Here is a 21,569-nt window from a genome sequence, read left to right on the forward strand (position 1 = left end):
ATGGTAATGGATTGAAACTTTTAGAGTACTGTCATTCCAAGTCCAAAATGTTTTAGTTTGTGTGTTTAATTGGCAAAACATAGGCTGTTGGATGCAGGGGCGCAACTTGATTTTAGAATTGGGGGGGGACATTAGTATTTTTAAATTTATTATCCAGTCGGATAAACAATCCAAACAGCCTACCAAACCACTCGAAGGCGTCCGCATGGTCCTAAAGCACACCATTGCCGAGTTTTGTATCACATACCAATGATAAAACTGCGTGGGACAAAAATGCCCCCCCCCCCCCCGTCCCCAGTGAAAGTTGCACCCCTGATTGGATGTGATTACAAATTGCAGACATTCTGTTTAGGAAACCGTGTTGTGTTGTTTTTCCTGGTGATTGTGCTGAAATTACAGCTCCCATGATAAATCTAGCTCCACATGCCAGATGTTTCCTGCAGAGAGGAGTGGCTGATGCTCTTTTTCCAAAGTTTTATTAAACTTTAAGATATTACATAATATCCAGATAATGTGTGCTTACACATAAGCAAAAACACGAGCAAACCACATGCAATGTTGTCATTAATGCCACAGTAATAACATCTGGATTCTGTCAGACTATATGGGAACAGAGTCTCCCCTTTCTGTCTAGATAACACATTCATCAACAACTGTAACAATATTAAAATACACAAACACACACACAAAACAATGTCATAGGCATTCAGCGATTCCAAACAACTCTTCACTCCATAATCAAGTGTGAAATTGAACTGTCACTACACAGTGATTGTGCTGGCTTATCCTTGCCAGGAGAAGCTGCTCACATGAAGCTTGATAAACCTCTAGTCAACACAATACTCCTGACACTGACATATTATAAATGCCAGTCAGGTCTCAGCTGTACAACCATGTTCAACCATTTTATTTTACATAATACTGAAAAATGTATCCACATACATCAAACAAATGTGTTAATAAAGCCCTTTTTACGTCAGCTGATGTCACAAAGTGCTATACAGAAACCCAGCGTAAAACCCCAAACAGCAAGCAATGCAGATGTAGAAGGTGTGTGGATATCTGGGTGTCCACTGAAAAGGAGGGGGCACAATAGTGAGACAATCTTAGGAGAAGCCAAGGTGAGCATTGAGAGGTCGTCTAGGCCTGACCTAGATTAGAATAGAGCAAAGGAGGAAGGTTAGCGCTGTCATATTGAACAGGGACAGCAGTCACGTGTGCTGTGAGTGGTGTCTGTCTGCAGCACATTACGCTTTTGATCCATTGTCCCCCTGTGAAACACATTTTAAAGTGTCATCTGTTTCTTGTCCCACCGTTCTTATTTCACGGGTGAATTCACCCAGTTTGTCACTGGCTAGTGAATATACCACTGGGCCAAGAGAGAGATGGGAAAAGAGAGACATGTCATGGCTGACATGCAACACCACTCAAAACAGGGTCAAATTCATGATCCAACAAATGTCTTGTTTTGACAATGTTAAATATATTATCATTATGTCAATAGATGATTTAGACCAGTGGGGGCACAGGGTCCCCACTCCCCAATTTGTATTTATTTATTCTAATGTATTATAAGAATTATTTTTTATTTATTTTATTTATTGTACTTAAGGAACTCAGTCCAGCTTTAAACTTACTCTTGAAAGTTGTATAATAGTAGAATCCACAAGATGCAATTTCGAACTTGGGTAGTGCATCATCAGTTCCTCTTGTCATTTTAGTAATTGCATACCTTAGCGAGCTATTTATAACTTGCCAGAAATGTCCAGATCAACTAGCTCATATAAGCTAATGTTTTTTTATTTAGGTTTTTTAACTCATATATATTGTTGTGTATTTTTTTTGTCACTCCAATATCACATGAATACACATTAGACATGGCAAAATGTATGCAATTGCAAGAAAAGTGTCAACATTTTCTTTGCACACCATGAGAAAATGTGTAGAGTTGCAAGAAATATGCTTAACACCTGCAAAATTCTCTCCACCAACAACAGGGGTGTGAATAGTTTGTGGCATGAACAGTGCATGTGGCAGTAGAATTAGAAAAGGTTTGGGAACCCCTGATTTAGGCAGTGTTGATCAGCCTTCCATCATCCTGTATGTTGTTGACTATGATATAATAACCTGTGTTCTCAGACAAGGTAAATTAATCTCTTGTCAGTCTTGTCATTGTGGTAGTTCGAGACAACGAGGGGAAAGACGTATGATTATGTCATCTCCTGCTAAGCCACCAGGGTGAATGGAACGCTGCACTGTAGCTCCAAATTAATTGTGACATTTAAAAGTCAGAGGAAAATAAGATGCTTGCATTAATGAGCCATGGGACTTCCGACGGTTTCTAGTCGCCTCATGACTCTTACTGCAACGCTAGTGCTTCTGGAATTATTGGAGGGCGAAGAGTACTGGCTTTTATATCGCTTTATATCAATGTTGTGGAAGATAGTTTATGCACGGCAGATCTGATGCCCTTCCCTTGATGCATTTTCAATAACAGGTATAATGACACTACCGATTAGTTTAAAGTGGCAATATGTAACTTTTTGGGTTACCTGACCAAATTCACATAGAAAAGTGAGTTATAGATCTGTATTCATACTTGAAAGCAAATCAAATAAATTGTATTTGTCACATGCGTTGAATACAACCTTTCCGTGAAATGCGTACGAACAAGTCCTTAACCAACAATGCAGTTCAAGAAATAGAGTTAAGAAAATATTTACTAAATAAACTAAAGTAAAATGTTTTAATAAAATCAAAAAGTAACAAGAAAATGACATAATAACGGGGCTATATACAGGGGGTATCGGTACAGAGTCAATGTGCGGGGGTACAGGTTAGTCAAGGTAATTGGTAAAGTGCTATTGCATAGACAATAAAAAGCGAGTGGCAGCAGTGTAAAAACAAAGGGGGGGGGGGGGGGGTCAATGTAAGTAGTCGGTGTGGCCATTTGATTACTTGTTCAGCAGTCTTACGTCTTGGGGGTAGAAGCTGTCAAAACCTCTTTGGGCTGCAATCCCGTTAACGGGATGATATGACAACAGCCAGTGAAAGTGCAGGGCGGCAAATTCAAAACAACAGAAATCTCATAATTAAAATTCCTCAAACATACATGTATCTTTGTGACGTAGAATTCCGTCACTGGCCGCGGGCAGCATTTGGTACTTTAACGCACGCACACATTCATCACTCCTCCCTGCTCCGTTATCAGATAAGGTAACAATGTGGGTCGACACACAAGTTAACTTCTCTGTCTTAGTACATACATTTCACACTTATGTCAATGTTCATATTTAATATAAGCAATATTTATTATACTTATCTGTGTGGTGGATGAGCGCGTTGTTTGTTTGTTTGGTCTGTTCCTCTCTCTATCTCTGTGGCATCCGGGTATGCTGGATAAGGACCCGAGCAAAGGGAATTGGGCTGACTTTGTAGTGCCTGTCCCAAATGGCTCATTAATGTAAATGTGCATATTGAAAGACACTGTCAGTAGTGATGTCATTTTGTAAATGTTATGTTGTGATATTGTTTCATAAACATGTTGCAATGTATATACTATAGTATGTTTGTTTAGTTAAATAGAAAATGTAGGTTTGTATAGGTAATTGCTTAATTAATTAGTGTTAATTGTTCTGAGGGGAGGGGCTAGCCCTACAAAAGGAGCCTCTCTTTCAGTTCATATAGAGGCCATTTTGGATTGAGCTGTGAATGGGGCAGCATTGTTTTTTTTAATAAAAAAAAAAAAAAATGTTTTTTTTTTTTTTTTTTTTTTTTTTTTTATAGCTGTCCCATAAGGTATATGTTTGATGGCAGTACTGTTGTTTTTGTTCCTGAATCACTTTGTAAATAAACACCCTTGCACAGAATAACTTTTGTGGCTCCACCATCTTTTTATTTTGATTGAGTGGTTAGGTTTTGAGTGGTTAGGTTTTCCAGTATAGCCTTCTGGCCTACTCTACGTGACAATCTTATACCGTTTTAAAGGTAGTCTTGTTGATAATCCCACCACAGTGTCCGATTTCAAATAGGATTTATGGGAAAGCACCACAAACGATTGTTAGGTCACCACCAAGCCACAGAAAAACACAGCCATTTTCCCAGCCAAAGAAAGGAGTCAAAAAAAGCACAAATAGAGATAAAATGAATCACAAACCTTTGATGATCTTCATCAGATGACACTCATAGGACTTCATGTTACACAATACATGCATGTTTTTAATTACTTTACTTAAAAATCATACAATGTGATCTTCTGGATTTTTGTTTTATATTCTGTCTCTCACAGCTGAAGTGTACCTATTATTAAAAAAATTACAGACCTCTATATGCTTTGTAAGTAGGAAAACCTGCAAATTGGCAGTGTATCAAATACTTGTTCTCCCCACTGTAGGTCCTGGATGTCAGGAGGCTTGAACCCAGTGATGTCCTGGACCATACACACTACCCTTTGTAGCACCTTATGGTCAGATGGCTAGCAGTTGCCATCACAGGCTGTGATGCAACCGGTCAGGATGCTCTCGATGCCAAATCTTTTCAGTCTCCTGAGGGGGAAAATGTGTTGTCATGCCCTCTTCGCAACTGTCTTGGTATGTTTGGACCATGATAGTTTGTTGGTGTTGTGGACACCAAGGCACTTGAAACTCTCGACCCGCTCCACTTCAGCCCTGTCAATGTTAATGGGTGCCTGTTCGGCCCTCCTTTTCCTATAGTCTACGATCAGCTCCTTTGTATTGCTCACCTTGAGGGAGAGGTTGTTGTCCTGGCACCACACTACCAGGTCTCTGATCTCCTCCCTATAGGGTGTCTTATCATTGTCGGTGATCAGGCCTACTACTGTTTTGTTGTCAGCAAACTTAATGATGGTGTTGTAGTCGTGTTTGGCCATGCAGTCGTGGGTGAACAGGGAGTACAGGAGGGGATAGAATTATGGTCAGGTGGTCTAGAGTAAAGGTGGTCTAGAGTTTTTTTCCCCTTCTGGTTGCACATGTGACATGCTGGTAGAAATTAAGCAAAAGGGATTGAAGTTTGCCCATGTTAATTGGAGCCCCGCTTCTGGATGAGCATTTTCTTGTTTGCTTATGTTCATATACAGCTCTTTGAGTGCAGTCATAGTGCCAGCATCGGTTTGTGGTGGTAAATAGAGGCTAAGAATAATATAGATGAGAACTCTCTGGTAGATAGTGTGATCTACAGCTTAACATGAGGTTTTCTAACTCAGGCGAGCAATACCCTGAGAATTCTTTAATAGTAGACATCGAGCACCAGCAGTTTTTGACAAATAGACAAACACCCCCGCCCCTCTTCTTACCAGACGTACTTGCTCTGTCCTGCCGATGCACAGAGAAGCCAGCCAGCTCTATATTATCCTTGTCGTCGTTTAGCCACTTCTCGGTGAAACATAAGAATTTACAGTTTTTAATGTCACGTTGATAGGATAGTCTTAATCGTAGATCGTCCAGTTTGTTTTCCAATGATTGCATGTTGGCCAATAATATGGAGGGTACTGGTGGTTTACCTACTTATCGGCACATTCTTACAAGGCACCCCACCCTCCTCTCCCTTTTTCTTCATCTTTTCTTCACGTGAATGACTGGGATTTGGACCTTGTCTCGACAAAGCAGTATATAATTTGGGTCGGACTTATTGAAGAAAAATTATTGTCCAGTTCGAGGTGAGAAGTCGCTCTTCTGATGTTCAGGTGCTCTTTTCGGTCATAAGAGATTGCATTATGTACAAAATGAGTTACTAACAATGTGAAAAAATAAATAAATCTGTTGGTTAGGAGCCTGTAAAACGGCAGCCATCCCCTACAGCACCATTATTACAAACAACTAAGAAGTAGTAGATATGTTCTATGTGTGTTATTTCTATGCTTCCCTTCTTAAGTTTTTTTTTTTAAACTTTCGGTATTGTACACCAGCTTCAAACAGCTGAAACAACAATATTTTTTAATATGGGAAAAATACTTCACAGCAGTTTAGATAGTGTAGTGTAGAGAATTGTTGTACCATCTTATTTTGTCACATAAACTGAAATTATGCAAACTATTTGAATTTTAGCAACCAGGAAATAGCGAAGCGATTTCTGCATAGAGAAACTCTAATATTTTGATGATTGTGTCACTTGAGCTGAAAAAAGTTAGATCATAATAAGATGCCTCTAGTCCAGAACTGTGTACCTTTAAAGCAAGATACTAATATTTGTTTGTAATTAATTATAGGATTAATGTCAAATATTCACAGTAAAATGATCACCAATCGAGGTTCTCTTCTGACAAACAGTCTTCTAGGAAAGATGGGTAAGTTATTCAAGGGAATTCTCATTTAAACTTATTTTTGAAGCCCCATGAAAGTCCACAATTGATTATGTATGCTCTCGGAGATGAGCCAGCTCAGCTGATCTTGGTAAATCAGTCAATCTAGCAAAAACATCCCCGCTATTATTCATGGGCTCCAGTCATTAGGGGTTACACTTCAGATGTTCACTACATACCTACTCACTTGCTCTGTCAAAAGACTGACTACAGAATGAAGAGAAGGGCTGTGTCTTAAATGGCACACTTGATTCCTTATATAGTGCACAACTTTTAATTAACAAGTCCTCATAGGATATATGATGTAAGGAAGAGAGTGCCATTTGGGACACAGCAAGAAAACGGGTTATCATAAAGTCTTGGCTGAGTCAAAGGACACTGAATCAAAAGAGTTCATTAGGACCACTGGAATAGAAAATAGGAACCTCTAACAAACATTGAGTTGGATTCTGAACCTACTCCAGTGATAAATCACTGATGAATCATGAATAAGTGCCTAAAAATCAAACCTAGGTACTCTCAAATTGTTCAAAGCATCTATATTCCTGTTTGAAGACTGATTGTGTGACCTCAATTATAGCGAGCTACATATTAACTCGGGCCAATTTGCAGTTAGATTCAGCGCACATTTAGATTAGAAAATAAACTCTTTACTCTCTGGTTGTGTTAAATTAAACCAACATTATGGCACTGTTTTTTTTTGAAAGCCTGGGCTCTCATTGTTCTGTCATTGAGGTGATGAGATAAGAGGAACAATGCTTATCTGTAAAAGTACATGGTCGATCGCTGGACCTCTGCTGATAATGTCACACACGTCAGACTGGGTGTCTTCACAAGCCTCTCTTGCAAACCCTATCTTCTCCTCCTCTGCCTCTGAATGACTGCCTAGAGATACTGGATTGTTTGTGTAATAATGATGGTTAGGATGAAGGAGAGTTGTGCAAGGCAATTCTATTGATGTGTACTGCAATGGCGGCCGCTGCAGTTTAAGATGAGGGTGGACAATATTTTTTGGGGGGTGAGCATGGCCTTATTTCTATTACAGTATATTGGATGATTGACATTAATATTCCATTCACCCAGCTCAATCTAACATCGATAGGTTTAGGCTACTACATGATACTGACATTTTCCCTATACCCATCATGAGGTTGCTATAACCTAACCTATGAATGAAAGTTTACAACGTAGGTGCACAGGTCAAGAGAACAATTTGAGTAATCAAGGTGACAGGCAGTGACACATTCAAAACCGCCTTGCAAACTCTTGTGATGTGATCTAGGGTGTAATCATTAGTCCAACAGTTGCAAATGAGAGTTTCTATGGGACAAATTCTGGTATGTTTCATTCCGTTTGCTTCCATTTAAGAAATATTTTTCAACAGAATCGACGGAATGAATACACCCCTGATCACATGCAAACACAATTCACTGACAATTCACTGACTGTAGAGTGTACAGTCAGCAAGCAGTTTAGCAGTTACACCAGCGTGGCAATAAATTAATAAAACCAAGTCCAATACTGGACTTGTAAGAGTTCCAGTATTGGATAGCCATAGCCAGCTAGCTAACATAGTGTCTCTCTCTCTGTTTGAGCTGGGTCTTTTAGTAGGCTAAACTAGCTTGCTGCGTTCACTAGCTAAACAAGTGAACACAGCTAGCTTCTCCTTCATTTTTGAAGAAATACATTTTTTCAAAACTGTTCAACTATTGTATTTCTCTCTCTTTCAGTCAGCTACTAACCACATTGTATGCTTTGCAGTGCTAGCTAGCTGTAGCTTATGCTTTCACTACTAGATTAATTCTCTGATTCTTTGATTGGGTGGATAAAATGTTTGTTCATGCTGCAAGAGCTCTGATAGGTTGGAGGACATCCTCTGGAAGTTGTCATAATTACTATGGAAGGGGGTGAGAAGCATGAGCCTCCTAGGTTTTCTATTGAAATCAATGTACCCAGAGGAGGATGTAAGCTAGATGTCCTCTGGCTACACCATGGTGCTACCCTACAGAGTGCTGTTGAGGCTACTGTAGACATTCATTGCAAAACAGTGTTTTAATCAATTATTTGGTGAAGTGACTATTTGTATTATAGTTTTATCAAAAAAGGATTAACTTATTGTTTCACTATAAATTTTTCTGAAATTGACTGAGGACGACGGTCCTCCCCTTCCTCCTCTGAGGAGCCTCTACTGGTGTACTGTATACATTTTCTGTTGGATATTCACACCCTTTACTTTTTCTTGTTTTACAGCCTGAATTTCAAATTGATTACATTTAGAATTGTTTTCACTGGCCTATACACACTATCCCATAATGTCAAAGTGGAAATATGTTTTTCAAAATGAATAGAAATGTATTTTTTTTTAAATGGGAAGCTGAAATGTCTTGAGTCAGTAAGTATTTGCTATGGCAATTGTAAATAGGTTCAGGAGTAAAAATGTGTCAAATAATAAGTCAAATTGTCGTAACCGGCCGCGACCGGGAGGTCCGTGGGGCGACGCACAATTGGCCTAGCGTCGTCCGGGTTAGGGATGGCTTGGCCGGTAGGGATATCCTTGTCTCATCGCGCACCAGCGACTACTGTGGCGGGCCGGGCGCAGTGCACGCTAACCAAGGTTGCAAGGTGCACAGTGTTTCCTCTGACACATTGGTGCGGCTGGCTTCCAGGTTGGATGCGCGCTGTGTTAAGAAGCAGTGCGACTTGGTTGGGTTGTGTATCGGAGGATGCATGACTTTCAACCTTCGTCTCTCCCGAGCCCGTACGGGAGATGTAGCGATGAGATAAGATAGTAGCTACTAAAAAACAATTGGATACCACGAAATTGTGGAGAAAAAGGGGTAAAATAATAAATAAATAAATAATAAGTCAAATAATAAGGTGCATGGTCTCATTCTGTGTGCAATAATAGTGTTTAATGTGATTTTTTATGACTAACTCATCTCTCAGTACCCCACACATACAGATATTTGTATGGTCCCCCAGTCGAGCGGTGAATTTCAAACATAGATTCAACCACAAAGACCAGAGATGTTTTCCAATGCCTCGCAAAGAAGAGCACCTATTGGTAGATGGAGAGCACCTATAGGTATTAAAAGTCACTCCCTGAACTTGCTTCCCGACTCCCAGCGTACACGTTACAGAATAAGGCCTCCCCAAAGGGAAGCATCAGGGAGTATTTGGGTCCGGGTATCACCACCGGAGCAACCAAGGATGCCTCAGCTGGATCGCCAGGCTTCCATGCCTCAGCCGACACGTCAAGTTTACAAGACCCGGTTGGCCCATCAAGCGTCCGTTACCGAGTCTACCAAGGATTCCTCAGCTAGCTCGACAGGTTCATAAGACTCGTTAGGCTCGGCATGCTCCCATGCCTCAGCCGGTTCGTCAGGTTCCCGCGCCTCAGCCGGCTCGACAGGTTCCCGCGCATCTGCAGAAGCAACCGACCCGCTCCTGGTCCCAGAGACCGTCCCTCTGGTCGGTGTCCTGCTTCTGGAGCCGTGCGTCAGGGAGGGGGTACTGTCACGTATTCTCCCTCTCCGGCGCTCGAGATCATCAGGCTACTTATTATTACGCACACCTGTTTCCATCGTTACATGCACTAGCACGTCATCAAACTCACCTGGACTCCATCATCTGCCTGATTACCTTCCTTTTACCCTATACATGTATATACATTATATACATGTATATACATTACCCTATATATGTCACTTCGTTTGGTTCTTTCCCTAGGCGTTATTGTTTGTGTTCCTTTGTTTCATGTCTGTATGCTAGTCGTGGTTCTTGTTTTGTTCCTCGTGTTATTTATTATTAAAAGTCACCCCCTGAACTTGCTTCCCGACTCCCAGCATACACGTTACACACAGGCAAAAACCTAGAGCCTGGTTCAGTCTGCTTTCCACCAGACACTGGGAGATGAATTTACCTTTCAGCAGGACAATAACCTTAAACACAAGGCCAAATCTACACTGGAGTTGCTTACCAAGAAGACAGTGAATGTTCCTGAGAGGACGAATTACAGTTTTGACTTAAAACTGCTTGAAAATCTATGGAAAGTCCTGTTTAGTAATGATCAACATCCAATTTGACAGAGCTTGAACATTTTCTGAAATAATTTTGGCGATCCAGGTGTGGAAAGCTCTTAGAGACTTACCCAGAAAGACTCACAGCTGTAATCACTTCCAAAAGTGCTTCTATAAAGTGTTGACTCAGGGGTGTGAATACAGTTTTAACTTTGTCGTTATGGAGTATTGTGTGTGGGTACAGCATGTACAGTATGTACCCACAGCAAACAGAGGAAGGCACCGTATGTGCGGATCTATTGTGATGGATGGTGGGGTGTGTGTTTTTGTGTTTGGAAAAGTGTGGAGATAAGTGAGAGAAAAAGGTTAATGGTTGCAAATCCCAGAGCCCATATGTGTTTGTGAGCAGGGGTTGTGAAAGAGAGCTTTCAATTTTGTGCAGATATGGGATATAATTTTTTAAATTTTATTATAAACATAGGTTATTTATTTATTGTCCTATCATGATGGAATGGTCCCCAACCCAATACCCTAGACACCCATCTGAGCCACCCATACAATAAGGAGAAGTCCTTATCTGTTTTATGGGCCAACTGTAAGTAACCTATAAGCAGCCAAATCAGAAAAATGAATGCGGTCGGAGACCTACTAAAGCAGTACCGTCCCCTCAAGATTCTGAGCCTGCCTGGCAGGGTTGGTCCTACAAAGCCAAAGCCCCCCGATGGGAGAGCATAATATACAAGGAAATACTCAAAGCTGCTAATGAGAACCTTGACAACCTTCTACCTAGCCGGTGTGGATTCCGGTGGGGTGCCCCCACCCAGGTAGTTGCATTGCTGGCCCTGGTGGCAAAAAAATAATCAAAGGTTTGACTGCATAGAGATGCTTGGGAAAATGGTCACAACGGGGGACCAGTGTAACAGTGTTGCTTCCGTCCCTCTCCTTGCCCCTACCTAGGCTCAAACCAGGGACCCTCTGCACACATCAACAACTCCCTCCCACGAACCATCGTTACCCATCGCTCCACAAAAGCTGCGGCCCTTGCAGGGCAAGGGAAACAACAACTTCAAGGTCTCAGAGCGAGTGATGTCACAGATTTAAACGCTATTAGCGCGCACCCCACTAATTAGCTAGCCATTTCACACCAGTTACACTCAGGTTATGTTGATATAGGACTCAGTTTACTGTGGATATAGATATTTTGTACCTGTTTCCTCCAGCATCTTCACAAGCACCTTTGCTGTTGTTCTGGGATTGATTTGCACTTTTGGCACCAAAGGACGTTCATCTCTAAGAGTCTCCTTCCTGAGCGGTATGACGGCTGCGTGGTCCCATGGTGTTTATACTTGCATACTACTGTTTGTTCAGATGAACGTGGTACCTTCAGGCATTTGGAAATTGCTTCCAAGGATGAACCAGAATTGTGGACGTCTGCTGATTTATTTTGATTTTCCCATGATGTCAAGCAAAGAGTTTGAAGGTAGGCCTTGAAATACATCCACAGGTACACCTCCAATTGACTCAAATGCCTATCAGAAGCTTCTAAAGTCATGACATCATTTTCAAGAATTTTCCAAGCTGTTTAAAGGCACAGTCAACTTAGTGTATTCAACTTCTGACCCACTGGAATTGTGATACAGTGAAATATTCTGACTGTAAATAGTTTTTGGAAAAATTACTTGTGTCATGCACAAAGTAGATGTCCTAACCGACTTGCCTAAACTAGTTTGTTAACAAGAAATGTGTGGAGCGGTTTAAAAACGAGTTTTAATGACTCCAACCTAAGTGTATGTAAACTTCTGACTTCAACTGTAAATGCCAGGAATATGTAACTTTTGGAGAATCTCTTAAAAAATGGGTTAAAGTTGTGTATAGTAGTAACACTATGTGTAAAATAGTAAATAATGGCTACTTCTCAGAAAGTTTTAAACTGTCAAGAGGAGTAAAACAAGGTTGTCCTCTATCAGCATATACATTTATTGTTGCCATTGAAATGTTAGCTGTTAAAATCAGATCCAACAATCTTATTATGGAGGATATGGCAGACATACGCCGCCTTTGGAGAGATTGGGTACCCCTAGTAAACTGGAAAAAAAATCTGTCAAAAATTGCTAATATATGCAATTTTTATTAAAAAGTATTGCAACTAATATAATGTTATATGGGGGATAGAACCTTCCCAGCTCTGCACATTTTGCTGCGAAGGGACAGAGCCATTAGATCATTTATTTTGGTTCTGTCCATATGTATCTTGTTTTTGGTCCCAGCTCTAGGAATGGCTGAAGAATTGCAACATTTACCTGGAGCTAATGCTGCAGATAGCAATACTGGGGGATTTTAAAAGTCATAGTCAATCAATCAATAATATATAATAAAATATAATAATAATTTTAACAAAACATTTTATCTTTGATTTAGAATCTGTAGAAACTATGAGAACAGAAAGGTTCAGAACTTTTGTGAAGCATCACAACACAGTTGAAGATCATATGGCAAATAGAAATCATATGGCAAATAGAAATCATATGGCAAATAGAATCATATGGCAAATAGAAATCATATGGCAAATATAAATCATATGGCAAATAGATGGGAGGAGTTGAATGGACCTGAAGGGTGAGACTAATAACAACAAGATAACAAATGTAAAATATTTTGTGTCTGTAAAATGTACATTGGTTCAGAACTTTTGTGAAATAGCACAGTTAAAACTATATGGCAAATAGAAATCCGACTGGATGGGCATCAGAAACAGATGGGAGAGGTTGAGGGTAGAGGAAGAGCATCGAAAGGGAAAGAGGTTTCCTTGACATTTTCTAGTTAAAAGTTTTCATTCTCTATTACTCCTCAGTTGAGTTTACTTCACATTAGGTAGCTAATGTAATGAATTTGTTTGCCAGCTCAAGTCTAGATAGCACTACTTGTATCATGTCTACAACAGAGAAGTTTCAGTCCACTAGGTGTATCTCTACAGCATGGGCATATCTCTGGGTGACGTAGACATCCCCATGCATGCACCTTATCAAAATAGGACTAATTCAATATTGCACCATCCCATTCTCTGGGCTCTGTCTGCAATCATAACCAGTAGTATCTACCAGGAATAATGAAACATAACAGGTAGTATCTACCAGGAATAATTACACATATTAATAATAGATGTTTGGTGAATCGATGAATTATGTATAACCACTGGAGTCTTTGCCACTCAAAATATTTTTATGGAATATTTATTTCATCACTCAAAATTTGGCCCAAGCATATTATGTAGGAGGGGTTAATATGAATTTTCAATAATTTGACATGATTTATATGAATCGTGTTATGAACATATGGACTTTGAAATGAACAAGGGAGAGGTTAAACACAGGCTAAGTCTGACATAAGCTTATTCCCACACTTTACAATAACTCTGTTGCAGTGGTCTTAGGTAGTCTCCATAATAGGCTATTCCCTTCATCGCGACACTGCTGCCCAGTTGAAGAGCTTGTGAGCTCCATACAGGTTCATGCACCTTCAGAAAAGCACAACTCAGCCTCAGAAAATGCCCTTTGATTTGATTTATTAGGATCCCCATCATCCGACGCCAATGGCAACAGCTAGTCTTACTGGGGTCCAACATATAACGAAAAAGACATTACTGACAAAAGACCTTCTGTAGCCATCGAGTCATTATACCCTAATGTAGGCCTATTTGCCTACTGGCCAAATAAAGTGCAGGGCATGCATGATCTGTGCAACTCGTCGTTCCAACATATTTGAACATTTAATTAATTATTCATTCATTCAGCTCAATCAGTCAGTATGTCATCAATTCAGTCATTTGTCTGAGTTGCAATAGGAACTAAATCAAAGAGAATAGAACAGCTCATGTGTTTATTGAAATTCATGTGTGTATTCAGAATTCTCTAAATTCTCTAAAGTTCTTTACCCTATTTTAAATAATTCAATGTTTAATTTAGGCCTATCCAAATAAAAAATAGGCCTTCAACGTGTAGGCTTTGCAATCATTTTGGGTATTGGTATCATGCAGAATCATTTTAGAACTCTATTTGTGTTTTATAACTGTTTTTATTATAGGGCTACCCTTAAAAAGAGACTCTAGCTCACAGGCCTCTAAATATATCCTCTAAATAAATGTTCAACAAAATAGTTGAAGAAGCACGTGCAGTGGCTGAAATGGAAAAGAGTTTTGCCAATAAGAATAGGCTATAGATTGCCTTGACATTTTGCGACCCCGTGGCTATTTAGCTCAGGAAAGGTTATACCCAAGACTTAATCAATATTTTGTTTTGTCTCATTTATTGATATGGATATAGCCTCTGTGTGATGGGGTTGTGCAATGCAAATGCCTATAACAAGCCTACACACAGTGGTTCTTCCTTTAAAAGTTGTGTCACACCGACAGCACAGCGTGCCGGGTGCCACGGAACGGTATGGCACGTTGGAGTGCATGACATTATTGTATTTTACTGTTAGCCATTGTTGCCATTAATGCTAGTTCGACCACCAGAGGGCATCTTTGAGAAGCTAAGTTATTGAAATGACATAGAGCTGTCGGCCTAAGAGTCCTGTTTATTGTAGCTGTTTTAGTGTAACTTACTAAAAGTCATTAAGGCCTACTTCAATATACAGTATATCCATCAATCATTCATTAATTTGTGCATGTCATCACACAGCATACCAGTCATCCATGTCTTTAAATACAGTCAAGCATTTTAGTTATAAAACAAAATAACAAAGGGAGCCTTGAACAATTAAACAATGTATAAACCTTAACATGTCAGCTAAAGCGATATATAACAGACCATTTTTCATTTCTCTTAGAATAAAAACCTTAGTGTAAAAACAGTTTTAGTAAGTCATAACCTACGGTCCAGTTATAGATTCTTCTGACAAAGTAGAAACAAAAAGAGCAAGAGCAATTCTTACACTTTTGTTCAAAATTCAATCCCTCTTCTTCTTCATCCTCATCATTCAAATTCAATTGTAACACATTTTATCACTCAAGGTCAACAACTCCAAATTGCTTTTGCATGTGCTACAGAGGGATAACTTGATATAACATGATATAGGTTAATTAGATAATCGAAAGGAAAATTTTGATTATTTATTAGCCTAGTGGATACTACACAAGTTTGAGGTCACTTAGAAATGTCCTCGTTTTTGAAAGAAAAGCATTTTTGTTATCCATTAAAATAAAATCAAATTGATCAGAAATACACTGTAGACATTGTTAATGATGTAAATGACTATTGTAGCTGGAAACGGCTGACTTTTTATGGAATATCTACATAGGCGGACAGAGACCCATTATCAGCAACCATCACTCCTGTGTTCCATTGGCACGTTGTGTTAGCTAATCCAAGTTTGTCATTTTAAAGGTTAATAGATCATTAGAAAGCCCTTTTGCAATTATGTTAGCACAGCTGAAAACTGTTGTGCTCATTAAAGAAGCAATAAAATTGGCCTTCTGTAGACTAGTTGAGTATCTGGAGCATCAGCATTTGTGGGTTTGATTACGGGCTCAAAATGGCCAGAAACAAAGGACTTTCTTCTGAAACTCGTCAGTCTATTCTTGTTCAACGAAATCCGACTCCGGGTCGCTGATAACACAGGAGTGATAGTTGCTGATAATGGGCCTCTGTACGGCTACCCAGATATTCCATTAAAAATCAGCCGTTTCCATCTACAGTGGCCATTTACAACATTAACAATGTCTACACTGTGTGTTTGATCAATTTGATGTTATTTTAATAGACAAAACATTTGATTTTCTTTCAAAAACAAGGACATTTCTAAGTGATCCCAAACTTTTGAACGGTAGTGTAAGTATTTTTAGTTATAGCAAGTGAATTAGGCCTCATGTAAAATCATTGTCTAAAGCGCAAGAGATACTGTTGCATGACAAACAGGTGCTGTTAGATTACAATATAATTTATCTGCCAGTTTGGAACAGTATAAACAATACTAAATGAAATATAAGTAATACCAGAGAGTCTATTCTAATGAGAAAAAATGAAAAAAGCAAAGTTTGAGAACAGCCGGATTTGTGAAATTGCTTTATCTGGCATTTTGCGGTTGCATGAGTGACTCACTCATTTGTGGCTTTCGTTCAAAATAAGTTATATTATAATGCAGGGTTAAAGACACATTCTTTCTGATTGTCCTTAGCATGCAGTCTCTCCTCTCGCTACAGCTAATTTAGTTTGAATTATTATGTGGATTATAATAAATTCATATATTTGTAGTAGTTTATTAATTATTCATTAAGGCAAATCTGGTCTGTGATATTGAGTTAGAAATCTAGTACTTAAGCATCGAATACATTGCAAGTTCTCCCTTTTTTGGCCATTAGGCTACACTTTACAATAGGACTCAACTCTGACTGACCACAGCATATATTCTTTACACCTAGCCAAGCTATTAGACTATCCTTTTGTAAATTAAGGGCTGTGTGAATGTTTCAGTCATTCTCTCTCCTATTACACTAGAGTCCTGTATCAGGCAAACAAATCAGCTGGTGGGTGGTCCCGGAGTTGAGAGAGAAATTGGGTAAATACAATGGTGCAATTACACTTGACATGTGGACTGACAATTTTCAAAAAATAGGATACTTGTGCTTTACAACCCATTACATAAACAAAGAATGGATGTTATCTAACACGAGTGGAACAGACCAGCTCAAAACTGCAGATAACATAATGCCAGCTATTGTGAAAAAAAAACTTGTGGATCTTGTTGATTTCCTGTATCGCTTCAAGAGGCCTACTGTCCACCTGGTAATTGTGTGGTTCCAAAGGATAAAGCATCACCTTCAGATGGATGTGTGGTTTCAGAGAGAAGCCAGCTGTTAACCTGGGACCAGACACGGTGGATAAAGACTCACCTTCAGATGGATGTGTGGTTTCAGAGAGAAGTCAGCTGCGGGCCTGGGACCAGGCACGTTGGATAAAGACTCACCTTCAGATGGATGTGTGGTTTCAGAGAGAAGTCAGCTGCGGGCCTGGGACCAGGCACGTTGGATAAAGACTCACCTTCAGATGGATGTGTGGTTTCAGAGAGAAGTCAGCTGCGGGCCTGGGACCAGGCACGTTGGATAAAGACTCACCTTCAGATGGATGTGTGGTTTCAGAGAGAAGTCAGCTGCGGGCCTGGGACCAGGCACTCTGGATTGACATCCTTTTCCTGCACAGTAATTGGAAGAAATCCAGTGGTAAATAGGCTGTTTTTGAAGTTATTGTTTTAGTGTATTTATTTCTCAAACCCCTCTTTAAAGTGATTTGAGTTGTCAAATGTGCCGCATTGCATTATAAACATATACCAGTCAAAAGTTTGGACACACCTACATTCTACATTGCAGAATAATAGTGAAGACATCAAAACTATGAAATAACACATATGGAATCATATAGTAACCATTTTTTTTCTAAACAAATCAAACTATACTATATATTTGAGATTCTTCAAAGTAGCCACCCTTTGCCTTGATGACAGCTTTGCACATTATTGGCATTCTCTCAACTACCTTCATGAATTTCAATTAACAGTTGTGCCTTGTTAAAAGTTAATTTGTGGAATTTATTTCCTTCTTAATGCGTTTAAGCCAATCAGTTGTGTTGTGACAAGGTAGAGGTGTGTCGTGTCTTTACTATCATTAAATTAATTAACTAGGAAGTCGGGGCACCAAGGAAAATATTCAGATTACAAAATTATAATTTTCCTAATATAACTTGTCAGATATTTTAATCCGATCAATTAGTCTTCTTAATTAATTAATTAATTATTTTACCTCACGTTACTCTCATTCCAAACGTCGTAAATTGTTGGTTATCTGCACGAACCCAGTCTTCACTCTGAGTCATCCATACATCAATTATCTTAAATCATTTATTTATTAACTAACTAAACAATCACAGAAGTGCACACACAGACAAACAAAATATGGTTACAAGAAATGATAGGGGAATGTGCCCTAGTGGGCTAAACCGGCATGGCGGCTTGTTGGACAAAAGGGGAGTGGGGGTCAGATGAGAAGTCACTACAGAGTTGATAATTATAACAATTAAAATGCTAATCCTTTGCACATGAACGCTCACTCATTCGGGAACAATTGCAATCAATAGTAATTAATATCAAAGACTTGTTCTTATTCTGGCTGTATCGATAGTCTAAGAGTTTAACCACATGGGATGGTTAAAAGATTCAGCAATCGTCTCAAACCTTGGCCCTCTTGTTATCGAGGTAAGCTGGTCTGCAACCTTTGTCCTCTCGTAATTGAGAGAAACATGGTTTGTTGAGAAATTCTCAAGGTGGTGTTTTATTCGGAATTACAGAAAAGGGCCTGTCCCAGGATGCCCTACCCTATCCTAACTGGGCTCATGGGCGGTCCTCTGATTTAGTTAAACAAAAAAAATCACATTACACAAACTCAAAAAAATCACATTACACAATTTTACAAACAGTGTCATCCTCACTCATTAATCTTATACAACAATTCGATGTAAACCTTATATCTGAGGCTATTATAGAAACAGCGTTATGGTAATGTGGCTGCATTGTCTCCCATGAGTTTCACCAAGTTGTAAAAACGGACCAGTTCGTAGCTGGATTCTTCACCGATCTTTTATACTGTACCTAAATGTTGTTTGGACCTCAAGTTCTGTGAGGTGGAAGAAATTCCTTTGTTCTCTATGAAACTTCACTCTGTCTCTATACTGTGGCCATGAGGAGATCATCTCCTCCCGGAATTTACGACCTCTCTGACCACAGCAGCCTAGTTGTAGGTGGCAGGGAGAGGGGGATGGGGCTTGCTGTACCCAAAGAGGGCAACGTCATGACAGGTGGTATACAGTAGATAGACCTATTTGGTAAAAGACCAAGTCCAAATATTTTGCGAGAACAGCTCAAATAAGGAAAGAGAAATGACAGTCCATCATTATGTTAAGACATGAAGGTCAGTCAATCCGGAAAATTTCTTCAAGTGCAGCTGGAAAACCATCAAGTGCTATGATGAAACTGGCTCTCATGAGGACCGCCATAGGAAAGGAAGACCCAGAGTTACCTACCAGCCTCAGAAATTGCAGCCAAAATAAATTATTCACAGAGTGAAGTAACAGACACATCTCAACACCAACTGTTCAGAGGAGACTGCATGAATTAGCACCTTCATGGTCAAATTTCAGCAAAGAAACCACTACTAAAGTACACCAATATGAAGAAGATACTTGCTTGGGCCAAGAAACACAAGCAATGGAAATCTGGGCTGATTTTTGATTTTTTGATTTTTGATTTTTGGTCTTTGTGAGACACTGAGTAGGTGAAAGGATGATCTCTGTATGTGTGGATCCCACTGTGAAGCATGGCAGAGGAGGTGTGATGGTGTGGGGGTGCATTGCTCGTGACACTGTCTGTGATTAATTTAGAATTCAAGGCACACTTAACCAGCATGGCTATCACAGCATTCTGCAGCGAAGCACCATCCCATCTGGTTTCCACTTAGTGGGACAATCAAATCAAATGTATTTATATAGCCCTTCGTACATCAGCTGATATCTCAAAGTGCTGTACAGAAACCCAGCCTAAAACCCCAAACAGCAAGCAATGCAGGTGTAGAAGCACAGTGGCTAGGAAAAACTCCCTAGAAAGGCCAAAACCTAGGAAGAAACCTAGAGAGGAACCAGGCTATGTGGGGTGGCCAGTCCTCTTCTGGCTGTGCCGGGTGGAGATTATAACAGAGCATGGCCAAGATGTTAAAATGTTCATAAATGACCAGCATGGTCGAATAATAATAAGGCAGAACAGTTGAAACTGGAGCAGCAGCACGGTCAGGTGGACTGGGGACAGCAAGGAGTCATCATGTCAGGTATTCCTGGGGCATGGTCCTAGGGCTCAGGTCCTCCGAGAGAGAGAAAGAAAGAGAGAAGGAGAGAATTTGAGAACGCACACTTAGATTTACACAGGACACCGAATAGGACAGGAGAAGTACTCCGGATATAACAAACTGACCCTAGCCCCCCGACACATAAACTACTACAATAATTTGTTTTTCAACAGGACATTGACCCAACACACCTCCAGGCTGTGTATAGGCTATTTTACCAAGAAGGAGAGTGATGGAGTGCTGCATCAGATGACCTGGCCTCCACAATCACCTGACCTCAACCAAATTGAGATGATTTGGGCTGAGTTGGACCGGAGAGTGAAGGAAAAGCAGCCAACAAGTGCTCAGCATATGTGGGAACTCCTTCAAGACTCCTGGAAAAGGGGAAGCTGGTAGAGAGAATGCCAAGAGTGTACAAAGCTGTCATCAAGGCAAAGGGTGGCTACTTTGAAGAATCTCAAAATCTAAAATATACTTGTATTTGTTTAAAACGTTTTTGGTTACTACATGATTCCATATGAGTTATTTCATAGTGTTGTTGTCTTCACTATTATTCTACAATGTATAAAATAATAAAAATAAAGAAAAACTGTTGATTGAGTAAGTGTGTCCAAACTTTTGACTGGTACTGTATATCTGTTCTTAATTCATGGCATGGTTTCTTTTTAGCCATATTTTGAATAGGCATGCAGACAAATTAATTAATGCAGGAATAAAGGAATAATAGCCTACTGTCTGTAGTCATAAAAACAATTTGACTAAATAAATTGATATTATTTTGCTGGGTAACGGATCGGCTCTCGGAAGTCATTAAGAGGCGGCTTTTATCTTTAATATAATCATTCATTCAGAAGGTTAACCCCAGGTCTTAGGCCTGCAGTAAATTAAAATAGATTACCAAATTCATTTTTCATTAGGTTATAATAATCTGTGCCTTCTGGGAATGTTATGAAGTCCAAAAGTTATGGGTGGAGTTAGAAATTATTACAATGGAAATGAACGTTTAATCCTTCTGTCTGCATTATTTCACAACTTGGCATATAAGGGTGCAGTGAGATTCCCTATGGGTAGGACGATACTTTTCTCATCAATCATCTTGAAAAAACGTGTACTTAAGAACTGAAAATCAACCAATGCTTTATTATCCAAATGTTGAAAGTGCGTGTGGGCGACGGAGAATACGGCCATGTGGAGGAGAGTGATGTGGGCACTGGAGATAGGGGTGTGAGCAGGTGGGTCTGGGCAGGTGTGATGTAGTTGTCGTGTGTATGTGTATGTTTTGTATTGTCGAAAAAGATTAAATAAAATCGTACAAAAAAATGTCATAAGGGAAAATGACAAGTTTACAACA

At 39.7% G+C, this 21,569-nt stretch overlaps 2 long non-coding RNA genes across 10 annotated transcripts in view; one reads left to right on the forward strand and one right to left on the reverse strand.

The window, feature by feature from the left end:
* LOC149970794 (uncharacterized) overlaps positions 1 to 21,569 on the forward strand; it is a 106,970-nt gene that overhangs the window by 69,339 nt on the left and 16,062 nt on the right. Inside the window, exon 4 of one of the 9 annotated variants that reach the window (XR_016492884.1) lies at positions 20,392 to 20,818. The exons of 6 other annotated variants lie outside the window; for them this stretch is intronic. This is a non-coding gene — a long non-coding RNA (uncharacterized LOC149970794). Of the gene's footprint in view, positions 1 to 4,393; positions 6,320 to 17,174; positions 17,724 to 20,391; positions 20,819 to 21,569 lie in introns of those variants that run through there. 2 more of the 9 variants (XR_016492888.1, XR_016492889.1) reach the window with 2 other exon arrangements.
* LOC149970796 (uncharacterized) lies at positions 460 to 3,513 on the reverse strand. The gene is made up of 2 exons (XR_016493059.1): positions 3,113 to 3,513; positions 460 to 1,151 (listed from the first exon to the last, which is right to left on the reverse strand). It is a non-coding gene; the product is annotated as an uncharacterized LOC149970796 (long non-coding RNA).

This window comes from Oncorhynchus mykiss, chromosome 28 (genome assembly GCF_057628025.1).
Source record: "Oncorhynchus mykiss isolate SJ-2025 chromosome 28, ASM5762802v1, whole genome shotgun sequence".
Taxonomy (NCBI): Eukaryota; Metazoa; Chordata; class Actinopteri; order Salmoniformes; family Salmonidae; genus Oncorhynchus; species Oncorhynchus mykiss.